We start from the raw sequence: 17,701 nt of genomic DNA on the forward strand, positions 1-17,701 counted from the left end.
CAAAGCACGTGTCGACTCAGCATTCATGCAGTTACAGCTTGACTGAGAAGGATCAAAATAGACGGACAATTGGATAAAAATATAGGAAGAGGGACTGAAAACAACAAAAGAAAAAAAAAAACTTCAGCCATCCATCTTCTCAATGTGGATTTAGAGATTAGACAACAATCACACCCGCTGTCAAACCTCCGTCTCTGTGCAAGCGGGGAGTTAGGAGACAAACAGAATTTGTCTGAACGGTGATTTCGGAGGATTGTTTCCTCCCGTGTGAGGGAGACAGTCGATGTCACAGTCAACTTCAGCTTTATCCACCTCTAAATCCGTAGTGGGAATAAACAAAAGCACATTAGAAAACCATGAATACAAAACAGCACCCGGCGAGAATGACGCAAAACGCGCCGTCGCCATATAGAAAACGTTTTTTTTAAAAAAGCTTTTTTTGTAGAAATTGAAGCTGAGGAGGAGGCAGACTTGTAATGCTGCAAATAAAAACAGTAAGAGCACAGCTTGGATGTTAGCCGACACTGCAGAACATGAAACAACTGCAGACAAAAATGCTGGCCTAGTTTAGAGAGTTAAACGATTAGAAGCACATTCAGAGGCCAGTGGAAGAATGTGGAGAGATTATTTGCAGGGGGGAAAACAAAAAGTTAGTTGTATATTTAACCTGTCGTTCTCATATTAGTCATTTGTAAAGTTTATTCTCTTAAGTGTTACTTTAAAAAATGTCATGTCGTCCTGTTGGCTGCACCGCTTTGCTTCACATGGTGTCTAGCTAAAGTATGCTCATTGGGATTTTATGTGATAAACCAACAGAAGGAAGCTTATAACTGTGAAGTGGAAAAAAAATATATTTTTTTATTTATTTGTTTTCCATGAAAGCAAAATGTCTAAAATATGATCTGCATTTGTTTTGAGCCTATCAGAGTCAATATTTTGCAGAACCATCTTTTGGTTAAAACTGAAAGTATGCCTTTGATGAATTTGATTATTTTTCTTTTGCCTTCTTCTTTGCAAAATATCTCAATCCCAGTCAAAACGGACAGAGAATTACTGCGTGCATCGTTGTTTATGTCTTCCCAATTAGATGCAGGTCTGAACTTTGGCAGGGCCATTCTAACGCATGGTTAAGTGGTTGGAGCAGGACCAAAATGCAACAGAAATTTGGGACCAGCATGTTAATTGGAAGGCTTTTAATTAAAAATGAAAAGAAACAAGAAACTTGCTTACAAAGGGTCCCCTAACATCAAACCAGGTGACAATAATCAAGCACCAAACAGAAGAAGCCAAGGAGATTAAATACAAAAGAGATGACCGTTGACATGAGAACCAGGTGAGTTTCACCAGTGGGATGTTGAACAGCTGTGGGAAAGAATGAGGAGAAGAAACTGAGGGAGGGAGACTAATTAATCAAAGAACAGAGAGAGAAAACCTCCTTTTGCTAACATTAGAATAGCCTACATGAACAAAGAATACCACAAAATAACTAGAAAGCTAAACTTCCAATTATAGAAGGATATATTTTTTAATATCATAAACAACTACTCTTCATGGTTTCAGTCATTTTAAATTAGGAAGCACCTTTGAGTTTCATCTGATCAGCTCTAAAGCTGGGCAGAGCAAACAGAAGAACTGCAGGCGGATCCGAATGCAGCGATACAGGAGACAGAGAGCGAGATGAAAGCGTTTCCCAGGCGACCTGTCTTCAGGTCTTTCTAACATGGCTTGGATCGATACTGCAAACCTTGCTGTTTTGTTTCTGACACCCACTCCATGACGCTTCCCTCTCCTCTTCCCTCCCCACCACTCTCTGCAAAAAAGCAGAACCCGAGGAGGGTCAGAGCAATTCCTCTGGCGGTAAAAGTGCAAGCCAGTTAGCAGCTGTCTGCAAATCCTACCTGGCTTTGTTTTAATCTGCTGATTAAGTCTGAGGAGCTTACAAAAGATTTGACAAGTAGTCAAAATCTTTTCTCTCCAGCAGTTTTTTTTTTTTTGACAGGACTTGCGTCTAGATTATCAAAACTCCTACTTTCAAGTCGCTACTTTTCATTTTAAAACAAGAGGTATTTCACAACTGTTAGAACTAATTATATATTTAGCAAAGTTTTATAGATATTCAGATACGTGCTACACAACAAACGTCAGACACGCAGATGTCCTACGGTAGGACATCTTCAATACCTTGAGGACTATCTTCCATGTGGGTGGATTTTGGTCACGGGATGTGTTGTATTGACTTTTCAAGTCAGGTCAACCCTCAGTATTTAGAGGGTTCCTGCGGGACATATGGGGACAAATCGTGCCATTTTGGTCAGAGGGAGTTTGTATTGACTTTTCAAGAGTGTGGTAGTCCCACAGTTTTTGGGGGGGCATCATGCAGGACATGTGTCGTAATAAATTGCATTTTATCTGTACAACAAGTTTTATAAAGCCAAATCAAACACAAAGTGCTTTACATTTGTGTTTGATAGGTAGCATGAGTGGGTTTTCTCCGGGCGCTCTGGTTTCCTGCCACAGCCCCAAAAAAAAAAAAAAGAAAATTGGCCTTAAGATGGAGTGTTATAAACCAATAAAATATTATTTTTGTCATACATGTTTTCATACATGTTAAGTCACTTAAAAACCTAAAACACTGCGCGAAAAGACGCGAGTGCACTGTTTTTAGCCACAGCAGCAAGAGCTGTACCACAAACAAGACGCAAAAGTTAAAATATCTGCGAGCTACTGATGCAACAACTGAGTTTTGTTGTGTGCCGTTGTGTACAGTAATTAGACCAGCTGTTGTTTCTACAAATTAAAGTCCAAAACCTTTTCTTTCCAAATGTAAAAGTGTCACCTCTCCACATAAAAAAACCCACAGAACAAGTCACAGTCAGCCTACGAGTACAACATTTCACATGGAATCTTCCAAGGAATCAGAAAAAAAGGTTTTGCAAAACATCTTTGGCCCTCTCGTAGTAAACAGTGTAATGGCTGGCCTGCCGTAAGAGCCTGGTAGAGGAGAGTTAATACGTGCATAAAATGGAACCATGTGGAGCTGAGGGCATTGTGCCTCAACATTAAAGTTACTTTCAGCTCATGTAAGTTTAATTCTCATTGACATGGAGAAATGTAGCTGTGAGCCACACCACGTTCAGTGGAATTAAAATCACCAAATTGCATCCACCACAAAAATAATCCCGCTGTGCGATCTGCCCGTATATCCGTCCGTCAGTCAGGCTGGAAGCACTCTGTTTCCTCACTGAGGGTCAGGGACAGTGATGGGTCATTATCCAGCAGCAACATTCTCCAGAAAATAAGCCCAACAATGATTTCTCACTGAGAGAAACGGCTGCAGAGGCTCAATGTAAATTGCAAATATGCGCGTGTGTGTGAGGTGCAGAGGCTTAATGATGAAAAACTTCACATATTGGCGCGAAGACTTCTCAGTGCTGCCAAATTTGCAAAAGTGCTGATCTAACAACACCTTCCGCTGCAGGTAATTCCAACTTTTAGCTTTGAATTAGACGTGTGACTTTGTGAGAAGCACTTTCCGTGGGAATCGCTAAAGAGGACATTTTGCAAAGAAAAGGGTCCCATGCAAACCTTCTTTCCCAGCAAAAAACCTGCAGAACAACTTAAATTCACCTTCACAATGTTCAGTTTCAATTCAATTTCACATACTCACCATAATGAATCTGAGGCGACTCTGGAATATACATTTGTCCCAAGAAGAAGTATGAGTAAAGCAATGTGTTGTTTCTTCTGAGTTTAAATTTAATCAACGATCATGGCGTATGCAGATCACTCTGGTACCTTTTTAATTTCCAGTTGCCTTTGTTAAAAAACAGAAACTAATGAGCGGACATTGAAACAAAGTAGTGGAGCAGTTTTGTTAGTTAGTTTCCTGGGTTGTTTTGAAGTTTGTTTATTATTCTTCAGTCTTATTTTTGTTTTAGTTTAGTTCAGTCCTTCTCAGTGACTCTAGTTTATTTCTTGTCTCTCAGTTTTTTGTTACGCTAGTTTAATTATGTTTCTTTAGGTCGAGTTATTCCTTAGTGTTGGATTTATTTCCAAGCCCCCTGTGTACTCTCCCTCATCCCCTGTGACATTTTCTCTCACATCTACAATGAGTTAGCCAATCAGTCCAGGTCCATTGTTCCACATTCACTCTCCCAGTATTTAAACACTTCTGTTGCTGCTTCCTGTTACACCCCATGATGTCCCAGATTTACCACGTTTGCGTTTGTTGGTATGAATTGCTAACCCGTTCTGGAATCCTGTTTTTGTTTGGCTCTGGTTTTGTTTTGTTTTTTTCTGCATTTAAACTTCATAACAGACTTTTTTTGTTTTTTGGTCCTCAGATGAAAGTTGAGAAATAAACAGGAAAAGCACAGCTCATAAGTAGGCAACACGGTAAGTATTAAAGGTAAAAATATATATATCTATAAATGCAGACTGAAATGTTTTCTCTAAAATGAAATTCAGCCATTTGACAACTACTGTATGTAAGAGGTCTATTATCCTTTTATTATTATTCTATTATCCCATCTCACAGCTCCAATTTTGTGTTCTGGTGTCCAAGAAATAAGTGCCGGCTCGACGTCTTGAATGATGTTTAAAGTGGAAGTGAAAGGAGCAGAGTGAGGATTTGTATTAAGTATTTTTTATATCCTAAAAGATTCTTGTCTTTCACTCAAATCACATGGCTGCAGTCGTAGAGACGTTCTGACGGCTTTCAGTGACGTCGTTAAAGCAGAGCGGTGTTGACCTGGTCAGCACCCGGTCAGCGATTCAGAAGAGGTTTGTTTGGCTTGTGGTCAAATTTTAGTTGCATACCTTTAATCTTATTAGAAAACTATTTATCTATCACGTCAGGAGCTTTGTTCATTTCACATTAGTTTTAAGAGCAATAGTTGCGTTAGCTGCCTCGACCAACTAAAGTAAAACTAGGATTGAGAACCAGTGTTACCAGTTCTTTCAATCTTTTCATTGCGTTTTATATGCTGCAGTGATTCTTCCTGCCTTGAGTTAATGCTGCTTTAGGACTCAGAATTAAGATTTCTGACACAGCAGTTGACAAATTTGCCTCACCAGGCTGAATTAAATTCAGCTGCTGCCCCATATTCTTTCAAATTTATTTCAGGCTCCTTCGTCTCCAACTTTATTCAGTTTGACTGCTTCAGAGGATTTACGGACATGAAGTTATTTTTGTTAGCTCTAGCTGTACCCTAAAAGTAACAACAGTCCTTTCCCCCCCATAACTTTCACTGACTGAGAACGTGACATTTTTAGGCAAAGCAAAACACTTTTACAAGTCAAATCCCTGCATGGTGCAGTTGTCCAACTGGACACAGATGGAAATAAAGTATTAGACATGATCATTTGTGGAAAACAACAGATACTCTGAAAAAATGGAAAAACCTTGAAACTAAGCAACAATTTTCTCAACATCAAAAAAAAAAAAAAAAAATATCTATCTATATATATATATATATATCTTCCTGATCATTATCAAAACATTTGAAGTTTTGGAAGCACATTAATTAAATTCAACCAGCTCAAATTGACTCTCTGTCAGCAACATCACAAAACCTGAGTTTCTTACTAGGCACAAAAACACTGCAATGCAGTGCAGCTGTTACGTCAGAAAACATCTGTGTGTGATTTATCTCAAAGCAAATATCGTCATAATCATGAAACGGTGCCCTGCTACCTATCCACCTAGCTAAACTAACACACCCATTCCTTCAACCACTATAAGATATACATCATCGCCATTAGTTGCACATTGTTTGAGTTATTTAAAGTGACAGTACAATAAACAGCACACGGCAGTGAAGCCACCCTTAAACTCTATGGAAGTCATATAACATCCCCAGCATAAATGTGATAAAAGCCCCCTTTCATGCTCATGCACACACATAAACGCACCGTCTCTCCCATTTGAAGTTATTTTCCAATGGAACTAATTTGACCTTTGAGCCACTTGGAGTGCTGTCACAGCTCAGTGCAGCAAGAAAATTGGAAGATATCCTTTATAGTCACACATAAAACTTCCTCGCCTTCTTTTCACGACCACCTACACGCACGGTTAGATAAAAAAAAAGAAAGAAATAACTTACAAATTCATACGCAGCAATAATGGCACGAGTTGCCAAATGTAAGCATATTGACATATAAGGGAGAAGGCAATGGGCTGCGTTATGCAACAAGAATAAAGCTTTTAAACTCCAGGACACGTGGGGACTTTAGCAGTATTTTCTTCTTAACTCCCTCGAATGTTTGCCATGTCTACTGACAATACACGCAATCATGAAACCACTCACTGACGTGAGCGGGGTTCACAATATGAAACCTTGTTCAGTTAATGGTCTATTTGTTCCTATTCCCTGAGTTTTACAGCGCTCTCAGTAGCATGCCTGAGTTATCACACAAATATCCAGAACATTAACTGGAACAGTGATGATTTTGCAGTTCCACCATGAGACGGTACACACACCTACACACAAACAGAGGTACTATGTCTTTATGAACAGATCCCAGCCAAAAGCTAGAAGCGATAAGTTCAGAACCATAAGCTGCAGCGGGGGAAAGCATGAGAGTTTGAAAATATACTGGGATGGTTTTGCAGGACCAAAATTACGTTTGAAAAGTATTCCATGTTCAGTGATGGATTTGCCGGTCACTGGATGTACCGTAGTTGTTCTTCTCTTTCTTTCTTTTTTTTGTTTTACCTTTGGTAGTTTGCTCTGCTGTCCTCATTTGGGTCAACATGACCTGTCTGTCCACTTTACTTAATTAAATTCAGTTAATTTATTTTTCAGTCGAATAAAAGAGTCACATAAAAACAATAGTAATAAACAATTGCAGCTGGTTTACGTTGAATGATCGTTATCAGGTTGCCATTCACCTGACAGAGAATATGGATTTCTGATTTCCATGAAAACAGAATCTAACAGAAACTAATCACACAAGCGTTGTCACAGATAGTGATCATCTCCACGGCCTGGCTCCCCACAGACAGCTTCATTTTCAAATTCACTAGACAGAGATCCATAGTTTTTGTCCTCCATTATGTTTAGTCCTTCAGTATCCATGTGTTCTTAACTGTATGGGCTTTTTGTGAGCCTTCTGTGACTGTAGATCAGGGGTGTCAAACTCAATTTCGCCAAGGGCCACTTCAGCATATTGGCCACCCTCAACGGGCCACATTGACGGTATAAATCAGGAATGCCCAAGTGCAGCAACTTTTAGATGCGTCCCTGCTAAAACATGCCCAGGACAAAAAGTTGACTTCCCTCAGTAGCAGCAAAGGCCTATGAATGAGTCAATGATCCAGGTGTGTTAGAGAAAGAACGCATCTAAAGTTGCAGAGTGATAGGTCTGGAAAACTAGACTTGGGCAACCCTAGCATAAATGTATGAAAATACAATGTTAAAAATAAATTAAACAACACCTCATATTGTTAAATAACTGATTTTATGTATTCACGTTTTAAATATTACATTTGAGTTTGCATGGATGTAAAATTACTGCTCAGTTTAAAAATATGCTCAGTGTTTTTAAACTGCTCAGCTAAACTTCGCTCTTTAGCTCGTTAGCTTGTCGATGTTTCAGTTTTATTCGCTGGTAAAATTAATCTTTGTCTGCTTTAAAGATAAGCAGACAAAGAATAAAAACAAGTTTTGATATTAACTCTCAACTTCATTCACAAAACCTTTTCCTTATTTCTTACACAACGAACATGTATTTCACATAAGAACCAAACAATGAGGTGATGCTGCCTGTCCTTGAACACAAAGCTGATCCTCTTCACCCTGTCACCAACTCACACATCCTCATTGTGTTCTGTAAATAAACAAAACACAAGCAAAATCAATAAACTATATACATATTCCAGTATACTGAGTTTTGGTTTTACATTCATTCTATTTAAATTTAGTTTGTTCTGTTCGTCGATGTCCGGTTTTAGTTCTATTCTGTGGCGATCCGCAAAATGGCGTGTAGGTTTTCGTCAGTAATGCGCGATCTGTGCTTGGTCTTGTTTAAATTCATTATTGAAAACATCTGTTCGCACAGATAGGTGGACAAAACACGAGCTGCATGGAGTCGAAGCTGTGGCATCAAATCAGGGGGCAGGAGACGGGACTTCGCTCTTTAGCTTGTTAGCTTGTCGATGCTTCAGTTTTATTCGCTGGGAAAATTAATAATCAGCTTGAGGTGACTCTGCTGCACTCTAGTGGCGAGAAACCGTAATGTTGGCTGGTAAGAATCGGAAGGCATTATGGGAGATGTAGTTTATAGTCAATTCGTGCTCAAAACCTATTTTAAGTCAATCAATGGGGCTGTAAAACGGTGGTGGGGGGGAGAGGGCCACATAAAATGACGTAGCGGGCCGGGCCTTGAGTTTGACACATGTGCTGTAGATGCAGAAGGGCACTGAGGGTTTAAGGACCACTCGTAAATACACATTACATGCAAAGCTGGTTATGAAAAACAAAACTTATCTCTTATTATTATGTGAACATGTCATTGAAGTCTTGGTACAAAGTCCCTAAAATGGAAAATGATGCATTTCATCACATGCTGTTTAGATTTGTTCCAGAACCAACAATGAGTCCGGAGGTTTTTAGATGTATTATTTTGTTAGAAATGTCAAAGAATGTCTATTTCACTGAGAAATGATATCATTAGGAAGGTCCTTAAACGTGCCATTACACCTGTCTGCATGTCTCAAACATCTCTAGTGGCAAAAGAAATTAAAAAATAGTGAAGGAGAACAAGAACAAACTCTACTCATTCTAAATCACTTTGTAAGCCCAAAACAAAATGTGGCTTCCCCCAGGCAGATATGTTGTCAATGGAAAAAGAGTTGTATTATTTCTAGATGATTCTTATCTCAAGAAAACCAAAAGAAAAATATACTACACGACAAGAAGACACTGGTTCTTTTTTAACCTTCAAAAAAATAAGTAATCAACTCTTCTTTCACAAATCCACCACCTAGTCATAAGTCCAGTGCTGCATTTCAAGCTATTCTGGCAAAAGGACACAGGATTTGAGACAAGCGTGGCCATTCACTCGAATCAGAGTCTGATTTCCAGCTGAAACAAGTGATTGCATGTGACAGATGGTCCACAAAAAGTTCTAGTTTACTATGTGCAGTAAGTTTAAAGACATTTAAGCACCACGGAAAGGACAAATGAACAAACATTTATCATCTATTTTCTTAAAGCCTGTGCATCAACATAAAACCTGCAGAACATTTTGTTCTACGTAGCAATCAGAGGAAAAAGCCGTAGTTAAGATAGAAATGGGTTGCTTTAAGCAGGTTCCAATCAGTCGCTGTTGCTTTTTCATGTGGTTTTTTTTTTCTTTCTTTTCAGCAATCACCTCTTTTGTGATCAGTATTGATAAGGCAGACAATTTCTTCTTGTGGCTGTTGTTTTTTTTTACAGCACCAAATTCTCTTGCAATTATATCGTACCTTTTTTTTTTTTTTACAATAAAAGATGAATTTAAAATGACTACTTTTGAGGCACTATCCCTCTTTACCCTGAATAATGCAACTATCATCATCATGTTGTGCCTGAATTGTTAAAAGAAGTTTCATTTTGATATCACTCTTTATTTATTACAGGGTATAGGCCTAGAGAATGCTATATTGTAAGCAGCACAACATGGTATTTAGGTAACGGGTCATCATTTTGGACAAATGATTTACAGCTGGTGGGAGATAGATAGATAGATAGATAGATAGATAGATAGATAGATAGATAGATAGATAGATAGATAGATAGATAGATAGATAGATAGATAGATAGATAGATAGATAGATAGATAGATAGATAGATAGATAGATAGATAGATAGATAGATAGATAGATAGATAGATAGATAGGAGCGGGAGGACAGGATAGGAGTAGGATGGAGCCGGCGAGAAAGAGGAGGATTTCCCCTATGTGGGAACATTTTGATTTGATAAGCCCTAACAAGGTAAGGTGAACTGAACATTTGCAGATGCATTAGGTTTGCTTATGAGGAACTGTATTTTTCACTGTTTCTTATGTTCTGTAAAGGTGAGGTGTTTATTGTGCTCCAAGGAGTTGGGGTACAATAATAACACCTCATCCATGTAGTGTCAAAAAAGAGAAATCGTTTGAAACCAAAAACTGTGGAGAAATTGTTGTTTCTTAATAAAAATGCATGAAATCATCCAAGTTACACAAGCATTAGCCTATTCACTACCCCTCCCTAGTTCCACAGGCACTTTCACTGTCCTCTGCCTGATTAAGCCCAGGCCATTTTTCTAGAGTCACAGAAAAACTTTATTACACAACATGCCATATCACATGACACTACTATTTTGGGAATAATTACACACAGAGGATACATTCAAACAATATTTTATTATACACATATGTGTATACATAATTTATGTAGACAAATGATTTCGTCCTACACCTTTTGTGAAGTCATTCCCAAGAGCCATAATAGACAAAAATTCAATGCATCACACGTGTTAAGATACAGCTGGCTGTGATTATACACCTGGCCAGTAGGTGGTTTTGTGTGCACATGAAGCCTCAAGAAATGAACCCTTTCTCGAACCAGTTGGCTCAAGTGGTTCAATGCCTCATGAGGCTTCATCTCACCATCACTACAGGGGAGTAAATCATATTGTGGGTTGCCTTACAGCCCTATGGTACCGGTAGACTTCGTATGACGGAAAGAAGTATAAATAATGAACTGGATCCAGATGTTCTTGAAAGAAGTGTTGATTTCCAGGCAAATGGCTTTAAACATACAATAAATGTGTCTCTTAAGTGGGTTCAGAGATCTAACAGATACATTAGAAATATACTGAAAGGAGAAAACGTCAGTGTGTTCACCACTCAACTGGTTACTTTATAATCTTAACGCACAGATTGAAAGCGGACAAAAAAAAAAACAAATGTGTGGCTCAGAATAAGTCTGTGTGTTTGGCTTCTCAACTAATCCTTGCCTTTATTAGATGTATTATCCCATCATGTTTAAAAAGGGGAGGTGGGGAGGCAGGAGTTATATATTCAGAGAGGGATACATTTTAAAGGCCTGACTGTGGGGGAGCCATTAACCGTAGAGCCAAGTTATTATGTGCCTGTCACCTCAATCATAAGTGGAACTATTGTGGGCCCCTCTGCACGGACGGCCATATGTGGCGTTTATGCAGAACTATTCAAGTAGATGGAGGAACATCAAGTCTTTGAGCTTACTGCAAGCAAAATACTTGAATAAATTATATGCTTGCTTACAGAATAAAAAGCAAATCAGATTTTTTTTTTTCTTTCCCCGGATCTTTCTAGGCACTCCTGGGTGAGCATTCTGAACGGCACACACAATACAATGATTAGACTCAATGAGAACAATTTGACTTATTCATCCTGGTTTATTTATTTAAATTTGTTGTTGAAGAGCTTCGGTCGTATGTTTCGAGTCATTTTAAGAAAAGCGTCATGCGGCCAAGTTGCTCATCGGTGAAGTCGACGTTGCTAAACAGGTGAAGTCAATCCGCAGTTGATATCTGACTCAGGGTTGGCGGTCACCGAGCTGTTTTGGCTTGCAGGTTTGAAATGAAAAGCAAATCGTGCAGCACACCTCCCTTGAAGTAATGCTCTCAGAGCCCCGACCGCAATGCAGGATTTCCATATACAAGTGCAGAGTGACGCAGCACTCAGCAACTTCTGCTCAGTATGTGTGAGTTGTCAGCAAAGAATCGCAGTGGTTTTACACTGACATCTACTCTAGAGACGTCCAAGGACATGATGCAAAAAAAATAACATTTTCTATTTTAATGGGAAAGAGCAAATATATTTCCTTCTGTCATAAATCTCTAGAAGTTATAAATCCAGACATAAAACTGATTGAAGATGTCAGTAGCAGCGTTTCTATTAACCACAGAATAGAGCAAAAGTGAAATTAGGAAAATAAATTTGCTTAATGGAAAGATGCCAATTTTTAAAAGACTCATGTTTTGTGCAGGGATGAGGTGGTTTTCCAGGTGTATCGTAATGGAGGTATTTCACAGAACTTCAATAGACAGTAGATGTCTACTGGCAAAAACCACAAAGAAGACGACAGGAAGTAGTATAGGATGATGGTTTGGATATGATTTTTCCACCAGAGCTCACACAGCATCGCACAGTTCATAAAAAGTTGTCATTTGTTCATGTTGAATTCGTAGCTCTTCTATGAAATTGAAAACTTCAGTTTCCCCAAAACGCTGCATATCCGTAGCCACTCCCATGTATAAGGGAGCTGTTGCTCCAACGCCTGAATTGGGCGCCTACGTCTATGAGTTATGAATATAGTTTATGCATCTGTTTACGCCGTGATTTTCAATGACTTGTTGTGTTGACGAGCTTATTCACGTATGATTTTAATTGAATTTCTTATTTAGTGTAAAAGGCACAATTCAAAATGTTACTTTTTCTTTTTACATCAGCAGAATATAGACAAAGATTTGCGCACATTTGTAACTGAAACTCACTTAGTGACCAGTTGGGCGAAAAAATATAATTCTAAAATCAGGCTATTTGTTGATTTAATTGCCGATCATCCTCAAATAGGGAATTTGTCACTTATGCCGTGTTGAATGCAAAGCCCCTCATTTCCAGGGCTGCACTTGAAAATGTTCAATATGCAGACATTAGAGCTCAGTTCTACAGGGAACTCCTTCAGTTAAGCAAAATGACACCTTTTTTCCAACCAATTCCAGGATTTTATTAAAATGAAATTATGCTACGAAATGGAAGCATGGTTGTAATACCTGATGGAGTTCTTTCAAAAACGAGCATCTATAGGGGTTAAGGTCAGAGCAGCTCTAAAACAGCAGACGGCCGATTAACTGTGATTTTTCACAGGATCGTTCTTAAGCAGCACTTTTAACCATACAGATTTATAATTAAAATCACCCCCATTGCTAAGAAACCTGAATGTTTGAGGCTTCCAGTCACTCAAAGACACAATATAATATACATCAACTGTTAATGAAGTGTTACAGTAAAGTCATTGTGCTTTGACAGGATTAGCTTAAGGTTTAATGACATAGCAGTAATTACCATAATGTGATTTCTCTAGACTGACTTACTGACATTTACATAACCCATGCATTACATAACACAACTTAATACGTTTCTAGGCTGGAAAATGAGAAACATTGCCAGAATAATCTATGTGGCTGGAGCCAGCAGTCAAATATAAGATTTTACTCTGCACATTGTAGGGATTGACCAGTGATATGCTAAATAATGCTTTTTTGTTTCAACGACTCACAGATTTCAAAATTCCTTGTGTCGTTTTCTTACGTTGTTTCCTTACTCAATATGATGTTATGTTTTTAGCAGCTGTCCTGACCCACATGCAGAAACCCTCAGACAAACAGTTTTAAAAATGTATTTACAAAAAAAAGTGAAACTGTAAGAGTCTGCAACAGGAGGCGCCGGGAGAGAATGAACGTCCGTTTGGTCCGATCTGGAGCGCGGCGGAGGGCGGAGCTGGTTTGAGCACAGTGGAGCAGTCAAGGAGAAGAGACGGGTCGAAGCTGCCAGCCAGGTAAGGGTTTGTCCGGAAGGTTCTTGGTGGGTGCGAATCTCCTAGGGGTCCGGGGAATAATTTGGACAGAGATGCGGGTTTTCATCTAGGACACTTTGATAGGAAAACAAAAACAAAACTAATCAATATCAAGCAGATCGCTAGTAAAGCACAGGAGGAGGCCAGAGGTTACAGCGAGGGTTAACGCTCTGGCGTCGGCGTGCTGGCAGCAGTCTCTTCTTATACTGCGCTGATGCTGATGACTCGTAGGTGCGCTGAGACGCACCTGCAAGCTCCTGCTCACCAACCGCGCTCCCTGATGTCATCTGGTGGAGAACTGATAGGGTTAGGGTTTTGCCTCATTGAAAACTAATCTAGAGTGTTGCTTTGATTCTTTCATTCATGTTTAAGAAATACTTTAATCTCCTGTGGCAACCATTCAGCTGTGCAAAACGCCAGGGTGGTCCTAGCCCCACCTTCGAGTCGCAGCTCCTCCTTGGAGCTTCCGCCTCAGAGCAGCCTTGCCCCATGTCTCCCCCACTCAGCTCCTTCGGACTAGCCAGCAGCAATTAGCAAACACCTGGTGGAACTGCACATCTGCTGAGCTCATCATACAAGCTACTCCTCAGTGCAACGCTGGCAAGGACGTTGTTAAAAGGTTAATAGTGGAGCCATGTTGTGATGACTTCCTGAAAGCGGAGTTTCAGAGAGAGCAGGAGTTTTAAAGAGACAGAGAACCGATTTCAAGGCTTCAAATTACAAAGTGAAAATTCTTTAAAATCATATGTAATATGTAACATTTTTAAAGCAACTGAAGGTAATATGAATGTGCTATAAAATTGCACTATGTGCCTAAAAAAAAATACATAATACAGCCACATTACAATTAAACAGATGCCAACACAGCAACCCACACTGCCATCTCACTGCAAGCTCAACTCAGAAGTTAGCAGCTCTATAAAACATCCTGGCAGTCAACACCCTGCAGCTGACCAGCAGCTACTGGTGAAGATAAATTTGTTTGTCCCGCCAATTGAGGACTGCTTCTCTGTGAGACATCACCCTGGAGCTGAGCTCCTGATCAGTGGACTCACTTAAGCTTTGGTGGTGGCATGTGTAATTCATAGAGGAAGCTATTGCAAACTGATAACTGCAATAGCAGTGATTGCAACACAATCATGTGCTTGCATTTACATTCAGACATTGTGGAGGCAAAAAAAAAAAAAACAGATCTCTACATGTGCAGTAGAGACTGCTAGGGTCCATAGCAACAGGACGTTTCGGCATAAGAAAATGTTACATTATTGCATGAATCAGCAGGGAGTTTAATTAACTGGGTCGCAATTAAAATGAACTTTAACCAAAATATAAAACAACTAATGTAAAAATCTACAGCTATTCTTATTTGAAATAGCAGTCTTAGTTCTACAAACTGTTTTGTCTATCCCGTTTTGCATCCTTTCTACAAATTAAACTCCGCCGTTTATTTTTCTTCTTTTTCTTTTTAACACAAAACATCTTAAAGAGCGCCATGAGACACATGGAAGCTGGACCCGGACACAGCCTAAAGCAACAGAGGAGCCCGCGAACCATCTGTCTCGAGCCGAGGAACTATCACAGCTACAAGGAGCGTTCAGCTGGTCGGACGACTTCGTTGGCAGCTGTTGCAGAATTCAGTCACCCTCCAGAGGAGGCAGCGTATTTATGGCGCTGGCTTTCATTGTGTTCTGCATCTCGCACCTACTGAGACTACAAACCCTCAATTTCCACAGCCATGTGGAGTTAATTAGTTTGAACCTTTTGTGTAGGCTCATTGTGTCAAATAAAAGCAAAAGAAAACAATTCATCAAGACTAATAGTCCGCTTGTCATTCAAACAGGACACACACAGAATAGGACATTTTTGTGCAGCATTGAAATAAATGAGGAAACGTTTGGCTAAAGAGCGCTGCGTTCTGGCTGATGGGGGGACTTGCCAAGTTCTTTTTTGAAAATAGGAATTAACAAGATAGATGATGGTAATTAACAATTGAACACGTACTAATCAACTTAAGTTAATTAGTTTTGCTGTGTTTTATTAGTCAGTAGCATCAAAACAGCTGGGACAAAATCTACACTGGCAGATTGTTGTCAGGGGTTAAGCGCTTGTTTTTGTTACTGAGAGGCTCATATTGCTCTTTAACGTGTGTTAAATTGAAAAAAAAAGAAAGTAGGAGAAATCTCAATGAAATGGACAAGTTTCTCCTTTAATAACAGACTCAAAGACAATGTAAGAGGGTGAAGTTATTTTGAAAAAACTGGTAAAAAGATACTTTGAGTTTGTTGTTGTTGATGCCATGCTGATCATTTATATTCTGGGTGCCAATTTCCACATAGATTAGGGTTTTTCTGTTTGCTATATTTTACAGACATAGGATTTAGCATTCCTCTATTTAGTTTTATTCAGGAGTTTTGTGGCGCTACTGGTTTGTATTGACAGTAATTAAGCGGAAAACGGCCCAAGATATTTTTCCCCAGAAAGTTTTCAGAAGTTACAAATCTACGGAGCCCTCTAGGGGACATGGGGAATTTTTTTCTTTTGCGTTCCCTCGCATTACTGTACTTCAGTTATGCAGCATAATTGAACACTGTAAGCCTTTCTTAGGGTGGGCGCCGTACTTTATGCTTTAATATAAGGTTATGTGAGGTTTTCTCATGAATGTTAGTATCTTTTTGTGAAATATCTGAAGTTTTATATCTTTCTTTAGGATAGAAAGGCGCCACAAACCTACGATATAAACAGAAACCTTTCGTAAGTAGGAAAGAAATAAAAATACATTATAATTTGGACTATTTCGGAGTTATTATTGCGGGTAATAAATCATCAGACAGTTTTGATTGTGTCTCTGTTGTGTTCGTAGTCTGAATGGTTTAAAGAGCTGCTTTCAGTGCCGCTCCATCTCAGCCTTAACAGACATAAACATGCAGTAAAAAATAAATCGATTTTCAATCAGTGTTTTGCACCAAACATTAATAATAATAAACAAGTTTTCACTGAGGCTCTGTAAGAGCCATATGAATGAAATAAGTAATTATTGATATGACAGGAGCAGGAGGCTTTGACACTTATGTGTGTCGACGTGGGAGTGACGTCACCAGGTATGAATGGGAAGGATACTGGCTTTGTGTGTATTAGGAAGCGGGTGAGCGGGGCGGTCAGTCCTTGCAAAGTTTGGAGCCTGATCATCAAAATGGAATAAATCGATAATTGTGACAGAACAAAGAAGAGGTTTGGAGTTGATTGATACACAGACAGATGAGATTCCCCGAGTTAATCCAGTGCGGCCCTTTACCATCATTAGTTTGTCGTGTTTTTAATAATAAAACTTGTTAATAATAAAAAGTGTTTGGTGCAAAACACTGATTGAAAATCGATTTATTTCTTCCTGCATGTTTATGTCTGTTAAGGCTAAGATGGAGCGGCACTGAAAGCAGCTCTTTAAACCATTCAGACTACGAACACAACAGAGACACAATCAAAACTGTCAGATGACTTAATAACTCCGAAATAGTCCAAATTATAATGTATTTTTATTTCTTTCCTACTTACGAAAGTTTCTGTTTATATCATTGGTTTGATGTGCCTTTCTATCCTAAAGAAAGATATAAAACTTCATATATTTCACAAAGAGATATTAACATTCATGGAAAAACCTCACATAACCATTAAAGCAGAAAGTGCCGCGCCCACCGTAAGAAAGGCTTACAGTATTCAATTATGCTGCATAACTGACCAGTACAGTATTGTGAGGGAACGCAAAAGTTTTGCGAGGGAACGCAAAAGAAAAAAATTCCCCATCATCCCTAGGGGGCTCCGTACAAAGCAGTCAAAGTTGGAAGGAGTGAAAAGAAAAAAAGAATGAAGAGAAAATCCAAATTGTGACTGTGCTTGCTGTCTCTCCGGTAAGTGGTAAATAAATGTTGATCATATAACATTAAGGTTTTTAATAGTTTACCTCAAGATCTGTGCAAAGGTCTTTATTAATGTAAAGCTAAATAAACAAAAGATTGATATGAATGATAAGGTTATTCAGTTTTTTACTTCTCAAGAACAATGACAAGTAAAAAAGATAAATGGGTCCGAAAAACCAGAAATCATCTTTCACTGTT

This window comes from Xiphophorus maculatus, chromosome 22, assembly GCF_002775205.1.
Source record: "Xiphophorus maculatus strain JP 163 A chromosome 22, X_maculatus-5.0-male, whole genome shotgun sequence".
Classification (NCBI taxonomy): Eukaryota; Metazoa; Chordata; class Actinopteri; order Cyprinodontiformes; family Poeciliidae; genus Xiphophorus; species Xiphophorus maculatus.